Consider the following 5,091-nt stretch of genomic DNA (forward strand, 5'->3'; position numbering starts at 1 on the left):
AAAAAATTAACTTATTATGCCAACTTTTTAAAGTTAAGACAACTTAAATTTTGTTTTCAACCCATTAACAATGAAATTTAAGTTTAAATTACATGCAAAATTAAGTTAATATAATTACCAGCATTATTATTTGATCACAACTTATAAAAATGAAGTTTGCAACTTAGAAAGTTCATCTAAATCAATTAATTAGAATGTTTAACTTGCATCCATGTATTAAATCAAGTAGTGGTAAAAGGTCCTCTGAGTTAGTTTTTAGAGTGTATGTTCTATTTTTATATGCAACCAAACCAAATCATACTGTATTGTATTGTGTTGCATTATATCATATTGTATCACATTGCATCATATATCACGTTGTATTAAAGTATTTCATAGTGTAATCTGATCACATTACATCATATTGTGTCAAGGCATTTATACATATTGTAATCTATCATATCCTATTGTCTTGTATAATGTGCATATATACCATATCTTGTATTATACTGTATTTCTCAATCACTTACTCACTCACTTATTGTTTATACCCCTTTATTCTGTATTTAGGGTCAGGGGGGGCTGGAGCCTATCCTAGGAGACTTAGGGCACGAGGCAGGGTACACCCTGGACAGGGTGCCAATTCATCACATGGCACACACACACATACACACACTCATTCACACATTAAGGGCAATTTGGGAATGCCAGTTAGCCTAATCTGCAGGTCTTTGGACTGTGGGAGGAAACCGGAGTACCCTGAGGAAACACATCCAAGCACGGGGAGAACATGCAAACTCCATGCACACAGAGACAGGAATCGAACCTGGCTGGGAATCGAACCCGGACCTGGAGGTACAAGGCGACAATGCTAACCACTACTGTGATGTATTATATTATGTTATTGTTTTTTATCACATTGTTTTTGTATCATAACATATTGAATTGTATAATTTCTATAGCAAAAGCTCACTCGCAGCAAACTGTAACGCTGAGACTTCACATAAACTGTTTTACTGATATAGTGAGGTTTTGCATAATGAGACGTGATGCGTAATCAAATGTAATTATAAACACGGGGAAGAAACATTTAATTGCCAGCATTTAAATTTAAATGTGTAAGCGGTACCCTGGTCCACATACTCATGCAAATGTTTAACGGTGTTTCAGAGAAGCGCACATCAGTATGCACTCGTAAATAAATTAGCAGCCCTGAGGGAAATATGTGAATCATTCTGATCTGTCCTGTGTTCCATGTCGGCTTTGAAGCATTATTGGAGCAATTTGCATAATTAACCAGGTCCCGGTGCAATTAACAATCATCTGGCATTGAGACGAAAACCACAATAAAATGTGCAGGCAGGGATCGACTCCACTGGGTCGTGCTACACCGGCCGCTGCATCTCAATGCATCATAAATGACATGAGTATTTCAATTAATGCTTTAAAGGAAAATTAGCACTGAAAATTGTATGGTGACAAAACTGGAGGCATTAAAAGATTACTACAAACAGCCTTGGAGGAACTTTAAATCTAAACGGCATTAGCAATCAATTTAAAATTAATTTATTTTATTTTATCTCATTTTATTTCAAATGAATGTTATTACATAAAGCAATGCCTTAATGTGACTTAAAGGATAAATAATATATATGCGTATATAATACAGAATATATGCTTATATATGCTTACCCAGAATACCTTTTTGCTTTTTTTTTTAAAGAGAAACATTAGTTAGCAATTTCTTCAAATATTTGAGGAAAATATAGTACAGTATATAGTACTGATTGTGTCCATATAAAAAAATGCTAGCTCGTTTTAATAAAGGGTGCCAGCAATTTTGAAATTGATCTCATGTTTGCTAATTTAAAAGGATATTGTGTTATTTTACAATTTAGCAACATCACACTCAAGGTCATGCTGTTGTAATGAATATCAGCACGGCTGTTATGTGGTCGGAGGTACGAGGCTGCAGTCCAAGCTGAAGATATCAAACAAATTATGATTTGTTTCTTTATTTAACCAGTGATTTTGCTCCACCAATACATATCCTTCTGTGCCTGGCGGAACTAACTAACCAGTTAGCGAGTGACAGTTAGTGTAATTAACAGGGGTTTTAAATTCTGATCGTTACTATGTAGCCAAAAGGTGAGAAGAATAAACCATGAAGGTGGTGGACAGTCCCGAGAAACCTACAAGATTCACTTCATATTTCCACTTCAGTTGGAATATCAGCTCCGTTAACTTCTGGGTTCCGGGGTTGAATCCCACATAGCATTAAATGGAAAGCTAGTGTGCTATGTAGGGTGTACAATCCCTTGTTCCACACACCACTCTCCTCAGTACTGCAGACCGTTCAGACCATGTATAACTGTATACATCATGGGATATCAGGGATAATACACTTTTTTCAACAAGAATTGTTCAAATTTATGAAGGGCTTAAATTGTCCAGCAGAAAATATAGCATTGTACATCTATTTGTCAATTTATTTAGTGACTGCAGATCTGTTCCTGATTGCTAGCTAAAAGCAAACTAGTGACTATAAACCAAGTATCACTCGCGTAACATTACAGCCTTAGACACTAGACAAACCAAACAAACGGAGCGCGGCTGTTGGTTGGAACATGCCTACTTAACCCTCAGTTACCACAAGACAACTAGCTTAGCTTTAGCCTTTGCTAAAATGCTACGGTGAGTAATGCTCATTTATATGTAAACTTTATTTGCATTTGCTTGAACTCACTCATCCATACGCTCATGTAACAGTCACTCAACTCAGCCACGCCCCAAATTATGGACAATTTTGTTGCTTAAAATAATTGAGACTGATGAGTTACATGATCGGTTATCTCCTGTACAATAGTCATGAATGAGAAATCTGGATATTGAGACCAAAATAGTTTTCAGCACCAGAGTGTAAATAAGTATAAATAATTCTAATTAATTAATTGTAAGGTTTAACATGGAGCGCTATAGGGATTTAGTCACTTTCGGATTATCGTGCTTATTAGAGGAATTGCAAGTTTTGGCACCTGAACTAGTTTTAGAGCCAGAAGTTGGCCCTTGAGTACAGGTTATACATAACGATTTGCTTAAACTATGAAGCCAAACCTATAATTGTGGTTTAAGAGAGACATTATATAACAAAAAATAAATAAAATGCCTTTGAGTGCCACACAAAGAAACGATCAATCTTCTGTAGCACCAAGGCTTGGAATGTGCTGTCCTTCATGCATGTCCCTGTAACTGAATTGTTACCATAGAAACGATTACGAATTACGAACGAGTGCATTAATGTAAAACACGTGAGTCTCAGCTTTTTCTAATGTTACTTAGCACGCTTAGGGTCCAGAATTCTTCTGTGCCATAAAGAGCAGTGCACTCGAATTATAAATATAAAGAAAAGATTCTGGCAATCAGTCGGTGTGCAAATCATTGCAGAAGTAAGAAATCAGATAAGGTGCTTTCACGAGTTTGCGCTCGTGACACACCCGCTACACATTGTTGAGTCATGAGTGGAAGGCGATGCAGACAAAAACAGTACTGGAACACATCCAAGCCATGAAAGCACAGTGCGATCGAGCCGTGTCTGAGAAAAACATCTGCTCTGCCAGGATTGGATTTAACCAGCGTTCTTTGCTTAGACTTTTCATTCTTTCTTCATTTTTTTCTTATACAGCTGTCTTTGGCACAGATGCTCATGTTCCTTTCTGTGTGTGTGTGTGTGTGTGTGTGTGTGTGTGTGTGTGTGTGTGTGTGTTAAATCTAGCTCTGGCCCAACTACAAAAAAACACATCTTCAATTGATTACACCCCGAGGAATTTGGTTTGTGATTGGCTTCATGCGCGTGCTCAGAGAAGGTGCACTTTTAAAAGATTTAACTTGTAAAAAATAAGCTAAATCAAGCCGAACTTTTTATAGCTAGATAAAACACACAGACAGTGACCTTTTTAACTGTCAACAAAAGTGTCAATACTATACTTTTAATTAGAGATGGTAAAGTGAAACTTAATTATTTCTGTAACGCATGCCACGAAGCTGGGAAAAAGATTTTCCTACTAATTTTGATCTTTTTTTTTTCTTTTTTCTTGACTCTTTTTGCTTTGTGATTTATTTAATGAGTTCAGTGGTTTAAAATAAATAATGGAGACTTTATTCAAAGCTGAAGGGGTGAATGTTAAAAAAATTACAAACAAAGAATTTAAATATAACAATTATGTCCCCTTGTTTAAAGTGTAATAAATTAGCCGAGATAAGAGTTTGTTTTTCTTTTTAAGAATGGACAATTAAGAGCCTCTTTTCTTCTCTAACCAGTTTTCTTTTATGATAAGTACATGCAAAAAGTACAGTAAGTATGCTTGCTCATCTGACAAACAAAGCTAGTACAAGGCCTTGCAGGCAAATGAAAAACAACCATTTAACTTATTTCCCATTTCTTATAAGACCAATGCCTAGTCCACACATTTGCAGGTATTTTTCTAACTTTCAAATGCATTCTCTCTTTTATCTCTCTTGCAGTAAGGATACCGCTTATCCTCTTCAGGGTCACGGCAGGCCTAGAGCCTATGCATCTCTTTGAACTGTTGAGGAAGATCTGAGTACCAGGAGGAAGTCCACCAAGCACTCAGGGAGAACAAGCCCTTGACCCTGGATGTGTGAGGCCACAGTGCTAACCACACTGGCACCTGACTTTCATTCTCAAAAACAAGATCTTGGTCCGTACACATTCCTTGTAAATGCAAACATGTGTTTTTAAAGCATGTTGGCCAATCAAAAACCTGAAAAAAGTAGCAACACGGAAAACAGTTTTTAATTATATTCACTTTTGACCAAATTCTTTGAAGGTTCTTGAAATGGACGTTGCATGTGTCCAAACTGCCAGTAAGAAATCCTAACCAGGCCATGCCCTTAAATGAAAAACTATAATCATCACAAGCAATTTGTTAGTGTAAAGGTAGGATAAGTTTCAACTTGGCTACTTGTTGTATCCTCATGGATCTAGTGGTAAGATAAATAAGCATACCTCAGAAACAAAACATGCTTCAAGTCAGCGACTCCACTTTTTTTCTTTTAATCTTTGTAAAAAGTGTTTCAGATCTGATGTACATG

The sequence above is a fragment of the Clarias gariepinus genome, chromosome 18 (assembly GCF_024256425.1).
Source record: "Clarias gariepinus isolate MV-2021 ecotype Netherlands chromosome 18, CGAR_prim_01v2, whole genome shotgun sequence".
NCBI classification, from domain to species: Eukaryota; Metazoa; Chordata; class Actinopteri; order Siluriformes; family Clariidae; genus Clarias; species Clarias gariepinus.